Raw genomic sequence first — 13049 nt, forward strand, 5'->3', positions numbered from 1 at the left:
TGGGAGGATAAAAAATGTCGGTTTCCAAATGTAATTATTTGAATAAGCAAATGATTTAATAAAACCCCTTGAAATTGTCGATATAGAAGAAAAGCAGATAAAGAATATCTTCTTTATCTGCTTTTCTTCTATATCGACATTTCCAGAGGCATATTGTATCATTGTTGTGAGGAATACCACTGGTTTGTTGTGAAGCATATTATACGGCTGCTAGGACATTATGTCTACGGCATGCAAAAAAACTGAGAATGTGATCGTTTTGGAAAATTGATATTGTATCAATCAATTCTCATCACTTCTACTGAAACCATTGAAAATTATGCTCCCCAGGCTTATTGCAAAGAAATGGGAGCGGATCAGTTCGCCGAAAGCCATTTCACCGAAAGTCGTTTCGCCGAAAGTCGTTTCGACGAATAGGTTATTTCGCCGAAAGTCGTTTCGCCGAAAGCGTCATTTCGCCTAAAGGGTAATTTCGAATACATCAAATTATTATTTTTGTTGTGTCATTTAGTAAACGAAAAATACCACATACATTTGCTTGGTAGATACACCTATGGAATTGCTTTGATGCTTAGTGGGTGATAGTCAACAAATTACCTTGGGAACTCCGTTCTGAGGTTCATAAATTAATCTTTATTCAAGAAGTACAATTGTAGGTCAACAAACGGACGTTAACATATGATTTATTTATTCATTATCATTTATTTGTGTTTATTTTGAATCAATGCCAATTATAATATTAAGACAATTGCAGGAATCGGCGAAATGACCCTTTCGGCGAAATAACATTCGGCAAAGTGGCCCATTCGGCGAAATGATATTTGGCGAAATGACCCTTTCGGCGAAATGACTTTCGGCGAAACGGCTTCCGGCGAAATGACCCTTATCCCAAAAAAATACCTATATTCTCGAAGAAAATTTATCAGTACATTTAGAAATATCTCAATGTTTCCTTAAGTGGGGCATATTATAACACTTTGCTCTATATAGTCCGAGTAGGTTTCGGATCCTTCGAATGGCCAAATCTGAATTTTTCTTCGTTCAGACGTCTTGGATCTTGGTTGTCGTAGATATTTTTAGTTGATCTTTTTTTGAGATAGGAGATTATTGTCCATACTCGCATATCAGTGCCATATCGATTTTCGCCAATTTTGAGTTATCTAGAGGAATGAAATCTATCCTTAAAATACACTCTGAGAAATTGCAAAAAAAGTTGAGGGTTTGTTCAGTAAAATGGGAAAAAATATCAACTCCTGTCTGTCCCTTATGTAAAGTACCCGCATTTCAGTCACATTCAGCGCAAATTTCATGTAAGAGATTGACAAACAAAAACTATAGCCTTAAAAGAATTTCATTAGAAATTTTACAATGCATTTCAGCATGATCAGCAATTTCAACTGGTTTTCGATCAATTACGGGAAACTCAAGGGCGGTCAACTAAGCTAAGCTAAGCTATTTACATTCTGTTCTTTCAACTGTATTTTTTTCTGTTCGCAAATATTATCCCCGTATGGAAAAGGGTAGTATCATCATTACTGTTACATTTATTTTTCCTAGCTTATATCCATCGTCACTGTAATGAAGTCAACTAGTTTTCTTGAAAAATCACCGGCTGCTCGGTCACCAATAAAAATCGTTCTTCAATGTCAATTTCTCTTTCTGAGCAGCCCAGATAGCCGTGTAGTGTCGGTAGCGGTTCTCAACTGACTAAGAATAACACTACGGTCCCCCTTTCCCGATGGTATAAGTCCACCAAACAGATAAGCCGGGTGGCATCCGTCGGTATTATTTCAACCAAAAATTGATCCACTGGTTTCCTGTTCCATGTCGTAAAAGGCCACTAAAACGGGAGCTCGCAAGTCAAGGTGTATTTTTCCGTACCGATGACTGAATTACTGCAAGAGCCTAAGAAGACAGTCGTCGGCCGTTGAAAATTCGGAAGCTGAAAATTGTCAGCCATCAACTATCTCGGACAAGTTGGCTAGAGCTGGTACCACGAATGAAACATACAGTTTTAGCACTGTCAACTAGTTGGATAAAGCACAGGATTCGTTCTACAGCTGCATCACAACGTGCCAGCTACTGGCACAGCTTGCAAACTTGCTTTCAAACAACAGCATTTTTTCCATATTCCAATTTGAAAATTTTAAAATATCTGTTGCATTTTTCCAAGCATTATTGCAAGATTTTGGTCAAAGCTCTGACTGGACATTGCAAACTCAACCATCACGTGTCTACTATTCAACGAGCGGAGTATTATTTTTATGATTTTTATAATTGTGATTGTGTATTTCATAACTGTTCCCCATTGATGCAACTACGTATCCGGGTTTTTGATTCTCCATGCATGGTTGAATCTGTGTATGGTGAGCTGAAATTGAATGATATTCTTCTGTTTCTCACCTAATATAATAAGGAGCAATAGTCAGGGGTATTCATCGTTCTTCATGGAGTGAATGAATCCCTTCTGTTTCTACACTAAAAGGTTTTAACAGATTGTTTAACATCGCTTATGGGGTGCCGATTTTACTTCTGTTCATACATATTGCGAATCGTTCTGCAATATTCCAGGAAAGCAGAATATAAAATCTCTTTTCGGGAGTTGAAGATTTGATTGGATGTGCATTTTGGCACCTGCAGATCGCTCAGCATCCTTTTGTAAATGAAGAACGATTTATTTCTTCTTGTTTTGTGCTGTTCCCCTACCTCACCCAGTTCACATTTCCCTTCCATGTTCCTTCTATCCTTCCCTTCCCATCAGGAAGTAGATGAGAAGCCACGGCAAGACACAAATCTCCAAATAACTAGGGGAACGTGTCACTTGAGCCAATTAGTTTCTGATTCCTAATTTCTTAATAATTCTAAATAACATTATTTATAATTTCTGTTGACTTGTAATTTATCTGAAACCTTATCAAATAAGAAACGGGTAAACGCCATACTTATTGGTCGGATTTGCAGAATAATAAAATCGAAATTTGAATAATCGGCTCTAGCAAATGTTACACTGTTCGAACAAACCTCGCAACTGATTCGTGTACAGGACAATTTCTTGACTAGTGCTACGATTCTACTGGCAATAAGTATCCTTTCAGGTCGAAACAGGCCGGTAAAAAATTAACACATCTTTGTTAGTTGATTGAGGAATGAATAGTCTGAAAAATTGTCCATGAAATTCGGCAAAATGGCCGCCTCAGCGAAATGGCATTCGTCGAAATGACCCTAACCCCCTTCTCTCGTAGTAGTTTGTTTCGCATGAAACTGGACGAGTGGGAATAACAAGTGTTATGAAACTGTTTTTAGCAATCAGAACACATTTTGCATGGGAATTTTGCTATCGTATCATATCAATTTCTGCCCAATGGGGAGCACTGACGGAAGTTTTGGAAAGTCGACTTCTCACGACCCTCACAATGTCTGACGAGCAACGTGCAACCAGACTTACGTAACTGGAGCGTGACTCGTCACTCGGTGGGATGTGGTTTCCTGTGTTTTTATGAAACTTTTTTTTTTGCTTTCGGTTTTCATCCAGAACAAACACCGACTGGTTCACCATTGGAAGTTCCTTCTCGATTTCTTCACCGGCACAAGTTGGAGGCTGAGACTGCTGCACAAGTGCACCGGTTCGGTCGGTCGGTGGATCGATCGGTGCTGCCGGAGGTTATAGCGGTGGCGGCGACGGCGGCGGTGGTGATGATGGTGGTCTAAAAGTTGTTGCCTGGTCTAATCAAGGGGCAGGAATCTCCGATTTCATCGTCGCGCGCGGGAAGCGCAAAAAAGTGCTTCATTAGCGACTTCATTACCGAAGGTACTGCGGCTGCTGCTGAAGCTCGAGGAAAAACCACTTCGTATAAATAAATAACCCGCACACACACACACACAAAAAGGCCACTTCTCCGTGATCGGCGCGCGGCAGCGCGAGAGTGCGTTATGTAACGAAACAATTTTTGCCAGTGCTTGTTTTCAAAATGCACTCGACACTATTTGCAGACGTTATTATTTTTCTCACTGGGCTGCGGTCGTCCCTTGCGGTTACCCGTACCCCGTTCCCCCCCACCCTTCTCCGTTGCTGTTATATGACACCCACAGATGTTTGTCGTCGAAATGACAACTCGTAACAAATGGCGCGGCAGTGGCGAACTGATGACGAGACCACAGTAACACACAAAAAAACAGCAACTGTCATCATTAGCTGTCATCGGGAGGAGTGTGCGTGTGTATTTGAGAGACATGTGCACGGACGCAATGTCGAAAGTATTGAGGAAAGTGAATATTCAAATTCACTCTGAATGGCATGATATTAATCGAAACTTGCCCGGCGGATGTCACGAGTCGTCGGAGCATCCACGGATCTGACAAAAGGATCGTCCACAGATCAAAGACTACTCGAAGGACGAATCGCTGGTCGTAACCCGGAGCGACAAGAACATAAAAAATCAATATCGATAAAGTCGGTACTCGTAGCCGAGGGCGCGTGCTCTCTCTCTCTCACTCGCGCAGGGAACCTTGGCCAGAGACTTAATTTCTATGATAATGACCACCATTAGCATAGTACAAGTTTATTTAAACGATGATTTATGCTACTGCCGCGTCGCAGTACCGGATGCTGACACTGGGCGGCAGGGAAAAATCACCAACCTGTGGCGGCGTGCAGTACATCGTGTGTCTGTTGCGAACCGAACCGAACCGACCCCGGCGGGAAGAATCGCGCAGCACAAGTAATTTTGCGATAAACTGATTAGGGTTTATAAGCCTCCACCTACATTACATCCCTGCTCTCTTCGGTCCACTCCGGACGATGCAGCTGATGTGATGGCACTTACTGGAGCGGAACGAGTCTGTCCTCGGTACTGAACGCATACAACACACACACACATGCGCCCGGGGGACATCCGGACATGTGAGGGCGGACTCCGGCGCACACGTTTACCGACCAAGACTGTAGGTGTTTACAATGGCAATTTAATGGGTTTCGTGACATTAATGGATTAGATGGCCCGGAGGGGTTCGATCGCGATTGCGATGCTGATCGAGAGAGTTCAGCGATGTCGAAAAAATGGCTGTTGGTCGTGTTGTTCGAATAGGATCATCATTCAAAGAGACTGTGCACCAAAATGTTGAGAAAAGTATTCGAAATTTTGAAACATTCGCTTTACAAAGTGCTAAGATTGAGCTATTTTAACTTGGGCTAGAATAAACACTTTACTCTAGAAAAAAAAAACTTTTGGGTAAAATGTATGAAATTTTGAGTAATACTTGTTTAGAGTGTAATCTGTTAATAACCACATCGAGATGGCTTCCAAACATAAAGTGCTTCGACAAAACAATAAGGACACGGTCGTGGAAAACACGGGCCAGCTTCACGCTCCCCCTACCTAAAGGGTGATTATTTTACTGGTATCATTTTGGCAACACTGTTTTTAACAGATCACGCGTGAATCGTGTCTTGTGTCATCGCCAAACTTGTTCAGTTTGGTGTATAATTTAATCATGAATCGACTTACAACGTCTAAAGTTTGGTGAATGGGCGCTGGTAAAGTTGGAGGAAAATTTACTCGAAAAATTGTACACCAAACTGAACAAGTTTGACAATGACGGAGGACACGGAACAATGGATACGCAAAGCAAAGTTGGAGTGAAGACCAACCAGAAGCACTGCAAAAGCTACCAATGCATCCCAAAAAAGTCACTGTTTGGTATGGAATATGGGCCGGACCGCACTTCTTCAAAGGCGGCGATGAGCGGAACGTTACTCTGAATGGCAAGCGCTACCATGTGATGAATGACGATTTTTTGCCCAAAATGGAAGAATTTAATATGCCTGACATGTGGTTTCAACAAAACGGTGCCACATCCCACACGGCACGCGAAACAATGACCAAAATGAGAGCCGCCTTCGGTGAACAGTTTATCTCACGGTTTAGACCCGTCAATTGCTCGCCTAAATCGTGTGATTTAACGCTTTTGGACTATTTCTTGTGGCGCCATGTTAAGGGCCGTGACTACATGGATAAACCAACGATTGACGCACTTGAAGCCAATAATGAAGCATTTCTTCGTGAAATATCGACCGAAATGATGGAGAACGTGTGTCAAAATTGGACCTTATTCCAGGACCATCTAAAGTGGAGTCGCAACCATCGTCAAACATTAAATTATGTTGATCGTTCTGTCGATTCCAATAAAGGTTTAATCAATTTTCTCAATTTTTTTGAAAATCAAGTCTTATACCTCCTCAAAAATCACCCTTTTGCATGTCATACAGAGAAAAATATCATAATTTGCGGTGTCCACTGTATCTCAGCGCAGACTGATAAGAAGTCAACAAATCAAAGCAGCATAGATAGAGTAGATGTTTTTACTAGACCCCAACGTTTCTGTTTGATTTTTTTTAATTTCTTGAATTTTCGGTGTTTGTTCAAAGTGAAAACTACGATTTTTCACGAAAAAATTCGCCATTTTGTAGTTGTAAAACCTTTCCAAAGTAACAAACAACAAAAAGGAAAACGTTGGGGTCTGGTTCTTTATGTGTAGAAAGTGTGTGCAAAATTTGAAAAAAATTGGTTCAGTACTTTTTGAATGGCGATGGACACGGACTTTCAAAACCTGCTTTCGAGAAAAACGCGTTCAAAGTTTTTTGTCTATAAAATCAATGGAAACAATTTATTACTCAAGGGAGCCCGTAGGGTCTAACATTTTCACAAAATAATATTTTTTCTTTTATAATGAAACATTTCAAGAATTTTTTGTCAAGTTTTTAGATAAAGGCCGAGTTTTTCTCCGATAGGCTTGAAAATTTCACAGAATATTCTTGAAATGTTTTACTATACGACAATATAAAGAAAATAATGAAAGATTTTTCAAAAGTGTTAGACCCAACCCCCCTTAATTAGTGTTCGAATTGCCTTACAAAAAATCAAAAAAATCATATAACTCTCAAACGCCAAAACGTAGCAATATATTACCTTTAGCAAAACGATGGTTTCAAATGAGCCTTGTGAGTGTCTCATACGTCATTTTTTTTTCGAAAAATGATAAACAAGAAAACTACAGCTGGTGACGGGTATAGTGTGATGGGTAAATCGATGCCTTTCACGCAGCCCGCCTGGGTTCGATTCCCAACCCCGCACATAGGGTCAAAAAGTTTGATGTAACTCGATCAAATGAAGAGGTAGCAAGATAACTTCTTGGGCAAAGTTGTTTGAAATAAAATTTCCAACAACTTTGCTAGGGAGTGCAATAATTTTTAAATTCATTTAAGAAAGTTAGAATTCTAATTTAAATCCATACATGGACCACCCTAATGATCTTTTACATCAAAAGATGCGCCAGTCGAATACAAATAACTTTTGAGAAGAAACCAACTACAAAAAATAATATTTATAGCGAAAATTTTTTCGTCTCGCTAATTTCCCGTTTCGAACCACTTTGCAATGGATGAAACTTGGATCTATCTCATCAATCCGGAATTAAAACGATCATCATTTCAGTGGACTGCTGCTGGTGAACTACTTCAAGGTTTCAATATTATGGAATGCATATTTAAGTGTCAATATTCTAAAATCATCTCTAATTTCGTTAAGTGGTAGTGCTCAAAAGTTGAGGCACCTTAAAAAATGTTCCTATGCCAAATTTGTTCTAAATCGGATATGGGTAAGGGATGCTGCCCGGCGGTCAAAGTTTGAAAATTTTCGATCTTGTTAAATCACCATAGGAAAAGGGTAATGCCAAAAGTCTTTGAATTGTATGAAAACGTCAAGATCTATTAGTGTCATTTCGTAAAAAAATTAGAGACTTTAATTTTGGCACAAAAACAAATTTTCCGATTTCGGGAAGTTCCAAACTGTCAATATTTTTCGAAATGACACTAAATCTGCAATTCTGAGACTTTAATATCAATTTTTTTTTGATTTTCGAAGTTCCAGGATGTAGATTCAATAAATTTTTTTTCGAGATAACACTAAACCTCGACGTTTCATGCGATTCTGAGACTTTCACATCAAAAAAATTGATCGATTTCGGGAAGTTCGGGAATGTCGATTTAAAAAAATAATTCTCAAAAAAAAATTTTTTTTCGTGATGTCGATTTAAATTTTTTTTGAGATGACACTAAATCTCGAAGTTTCATGCAATTCTGAGACTTTTACATCAAAAAAATTTAACGATTTCGGAAAGTTCGATTAAAAAAAAAATTATTCTCAAAAAAAAATTATTTTCAAAAAAAAAATATTTTCAAAAAAAAAATTTTTTTGTGATGTCGATTTAATTTTTTTTAGTTGACACTAAATCTCGACGTTTCATGCAATTCTGAGACTCTAACATCGAAAAAATTTATCGATCTCGGGAAGTTCGGGAATGTCGATTAAAAAAAATATTTACAGAACAAAAAACTATTTTCAAATACAAAATTTTTTCGTGATGTCGAATTAACAAAAAAAAATACTTTTTTCGAGATAACACTAAACCTCGACGTTTCATGCGATTCTGAGACTTTTACATAAAAAAAATTATCGATTTCGGGAAGTTCGGGAACGTCGATTAAAAAAATATATTCTCAGAAAAAAAATTATTTTCAAAAAAATTTTTTTCTCGTGATGTCGATTTAATTTTTTTTTTAGATGACACTAAATCTCGACGTTTAATGCAATTCTGAGACTTTTAAATCTAAAAAATATATCGATTTCGTGAAAGTTCGGGAATGTCGATTTAAAAAAAAATTATTCTCAGAAAAAAAAATTACACTGAGGTCTTTTTTATGCGGTTTTTTACGCGACTTTTTTAATGCGAATTTTCAGAGTTATGCGGTTTTTTTTATGCGAAGTTGCAGAGTTATGCGGTTTTTTTTATGCGAATTTTCAGAGTTATGCGGTTTCCCTTCTGCGGTCTTTTTTTATGCGAAGTTTCAGAGTTATGCGTTTTTTTTTATGCGAAGTTTCAGAGTTATGCGGTACGTAAATTCGCATAAAAAAGACTTCAGTGTATTTTCAAAATTTTTTTTCCATAATATCGATTTAATTTTTCTTTAGATGGCACTAAATCTCGACGTTTCATGCGATTCTGAGACTTTTACATCGAAAAAAATTATCGATTTCAGGAAGTTCGGGAATGTCAATTTAAAAAAAATTGTTCACAAACAAAATTATTTACAAAAAAAAATTATTTTCAAAAAAAATAAAATTTTTTTCGTGATGTCGATTTAAAAAAAAATAAATTTAAGATGACACTAAATCTCGACATTTTATGCAATTCTAAGACTTTTGACATGAAAAAAATCGATTTCGGATATCCCTTAATTTTGTCCCAGGATATCGATTTTTTCAAAAAAACTTTTTTTCCGATATGACACTAAAGCTTGACGTTTCATGCAATTCTAGGACTTTTGGCATCAAAAAATAAGTTTTCGATTTCGGAAATTTCATGTCACCATATGGTGATTTTTCAAGATCGAAAATTTCCAAACTTTGACCACCTGGCGGCAGGAGCATACCCGATTTAGTTCAAATTTTGAATAGGGACTTGTTTCGTGTTGCTTAATCTTTTGAGCTCTACCGCTTAACGAAATTAGAGATGACCGTAAAATATTGGCATCCCAATTCATATGGTTTATTCTTTATCGACTATCTTGAGATAGGAAAAAACAATCAATGGCGCATACTACACAGCGTTGTTAGATCGTTTGAACGCAAAAGTCATGGGGAAACAACTCCATAAGCCGAAAGAAAAACCGCCACTGTTTCACGGAGACACTGCACCGATTCGCAAGTCGATGGCAACGTTGTTTAGATTGAACGAATGACATTTCGAATTGTTTCCTCATCCACTGTATAGTCCAGTTCTGGCCCCCAGTGACTACTGGTTATTCGATGATATCAAAACAATGAGAAAAGGTTCGCAATAAGAAATTCAACTCAAATGAAGAAGCAAGTGCTAAATGTAAAGTTTATTTTGAATCAAAAGACAAGCACGCCATCGAGATGTTAGAGCCTGCGTTAAAATAATAGTATTGTTCTGGAAGGAGTTACATTGATGAATAATATTGATTTTTGACAAAAAAAAAGTATTTTTCTTAAGTAGTCACAGGACTTATTGAGTGATGCGTTAAATTGTCTATAGTCCCCTTAACTCGAAGGACGATTTCGAAATTTTTGGCGTTGATCGCAGAGTAGTGTGAGAGAAGGCTTGCAGTCTTTTAAGATATCAAGATCCTTACGTCTCCAATTCGATTAGTCAGTGAAACAGTTGCGGACCGGATCCGATGCGCCACTGAATATGGTGCAGTTCGAGGTTACCTTTCGGACACATGTGAAAATAACAAATTGAAATTGTATTGAAACTTGTGTTGCATTAAAAAAAAGGCAAAACAACCAACGGCTCCTCCATTTCCTTCGACTCTCGGACTCGTAGCGCACCACTTCGGCTCGGGAAGCAGCCTCGAGCGACGATTAGCGATGAAAGTCGTCGTTTCTCACTTGTTTTATTTCGTTTCGATCCGTTTCTTTCCCTGCGGGCGAAAGTGAATCGTCCGATAAGTGTCATCGTAAGATGCAAATTTTTACTACTTCACCTGTTTGCTTGTTTTTTTTTTGCGCTTCATCTTTTATTTCTGTTGGTTTATTTGTTTGCTCGTTCGTTTCGGCCTGAAGACGTCCGCCGAACCGGAACGACCGGTGAAAGTGACCGTCGTTCGAACTCCAGATTGGCTTCTAATTCGAAGCTTTTACTCAACTTGCATAATGTTCCCTCCCCTCCCAGCCAGCCAGCCAACGCGGTAAGTGATGTCATCGACCAGGTCTCCACATACCAATAGCAGCAACTGTTTATCTCGAAAGTGATAAATATAACAAATCGCCAATCAGATAAAATTTAATTAATCCAGCTGGGGCCATCCGCTTGACGATATCCGTTTGAGGTTTGTTGATTTGCAAACATCGTAAAAAAAAATCCCCGCAGAAGAGTAAATGAGTTGAAATTAAATTTTCTCCTGGGCTCGGGATCAATCGGCCCTGTTCGGTTCCGATTTAACGACACTGAGCTATTGAAGGTGATGACGTATGTTGTGCCAAATGTCCCCTTGGGCGAACACTAGACTACCCAAAAAAAAACAACACCGGTCAGCTTAACCGGCAGGATTGTTGCTAATCGGGAGGGAATCTCGCTGGGGACTCTTTGGACTCTCTGTTTTCGGTTTTGTCGGTTGGGTTTCTAAAATTAATCGCTCGCACCGGAATCGAGCAGATGTTGATTTCCCCCCTTTATTTTCGTGTTGCTCTGCTCTGCTGGGCTGCTGTTTCTGTTTCTGCTAGCGTGTTAAAACCGTTTCATTTGGATTTATGTGTTTTTTTGTTTTGTTTATTTTTATTCGCAGGTAAGACATCACCAAGGTTGTACCGAATCGATGGCGGACTACTCGATCTGGAGCGGTAGTGGACGGAACGTTTGCAACTGATGGTGTTTACAATTCCAAGAATAAGTGAGTTAGTAACTAAGTTAATGTTTACCGGAATGTTTCAATGGTTGGAGTAGATTCACCGGGAGGCCTCCTTCGTATCGTCGTGTTCGTATTCGAGAGAAGATTTAGTTACTTGATATTGACTGTTCACATGGAATCGTCTTACTTTAATATTGTATGACTTTCAAAATTTACCATGGCAAAGTTCGATTAATTAAATAACTCTACAACTATAACTCTAAAATTAAGATTTCTCAAACTATACTCAAACTATCTTTATACTATTCGACTCAGTTCGACGAGATGATTTTTCGCCTCGCTCAACTTTCCCGGAGATGACCGAACCGATTTCAACAATCTTAGGGTCGTTTGAGAGTAACCCTTGGAATGAGAATCAAGTTCGAAACTCGGTAAGGCTGTTATTTTTAGTTTCGAAGAGATAACGGTATTAGTGACGTAAACGATGAAATGAAGTTTTTTCCTCCACTCAATTATCTCGGAGATGTCTGGGCCGATTTCTACGAACTTAGACTCTTTTGAAAGCTATTTTAGGGTTGCAAGTCAAATTTGAAGATCATATGGCTGTCATTCCTGGTTTCGGAGATAAAATGATATAAGTGAATTAACGAACAAAACGCATGCCATTCTTTTCGCTCAATTTTCTCGAGATAACTAAACCGATTTTCACAAGCTTATCTTGAGATGTGAACCAACTTTGAATACTAACTGGCTGCTACATTTGGTCTTAGAGGTATAATAGTATAAGTGACGAAACCGACAAAACACTTTTTTCCCTCCTAAGTTCATTTGAAATCTACCTATTGAATCATTGATCAAGTTCGGAGATCGAATTGCATAAGAAGAAATAATCTCTTATCTCTCTATCTCTCTCTCTCTCTCTCTCTCTCTCTCTCTCTCTCTCTCTCTCTCTCTTAACCGACAGATCAAGTTTTTTTTAAGTTTTATATTATTTTTATATTTTTTACAGAAAGTGACCAACGATCAAGTTTAAAGTGATACTTTTTGGTTTAGAGAATGTCGGATATTAGGATATTACTATGAGTAATTAGGAATGTCAGAATATTGATCGATTAATAGAATAATCGAATAAAAACTTTATCTAACATTTAAATTTATTCAATTAGTTCAACAAATCGAATAATCAATTAGTGTGAAAAATCGAGCAATCGATTAGTAAGCATGATAATCGATAACAATTTAATCGATTAGTTTGAGAATCATTTCCAATTTTATAATAACCGAATAATTTGTAAAATCCGCCATCGATTTATCGAGTACAGGTGTCGGAAGGTGGATTGAATAATCGATAATCGATTCATAATCCAGATAATCGACTGGTATTTAATCTATTAATATGAAACTAATATAAGATTACCAAGCTAATCGAATTATTAGAAAAATCCAATAATAATATCATTCGAATAATTAATGGATAATAATTGAAATTAAGCGATTAGTTTACAACTTATGTTTGAATATTAAACTAATCGAATAATTCGAAAAACCCGTCATCGCTACGTGCAATAAGCGGGGGTGTCGGATTGTTGATCGATTAATCAGAATTAAACGATTAGGAAGT

At 38.0% G+C, this 13049-nt stretch overlaps 1 protein-coding gene across 6 annotated transcripts in view; it reads left to right on the forward strand.

The window, feature by feature from the left end:
- Positions 1–13049, forward strand: part of LOC131425997 (uncharacterized) — a 399851-nt gene that overhangs the window by 108828 nt on the left and 277974 nt on the right. The window contains exon 2 of one of the 6 annotated variants that reach the window (XM_058588367.1): positions 11366–11470. The exons of the other annotated variants lie outside the window; for them this stretch is intronic. The gene's annotated coding sequence lies outside the window, so the exon portion shown is untranslated. The remainder of the gene's footprint in view (positions 1–11365; positions 11471–13049) is intronic. 6 annotated transcript variants of the gene reach the window in all.

This window comes from Malaya genurostris, chromosome 1 (assembly GCF_030247185.1).
Source record: "Malaya genurostris strain Urasoe2022 chromosome 1, Malgen_1.1, whole genome shotgun sequence".
In the NCBI taxonomy this organism is placed as follows: domain Eukaryota; kingdom Metazoa; phylum Arthropoda; class Insecta; order Diptera; family Culicidae; genus Malaya; species Malaya genurostris.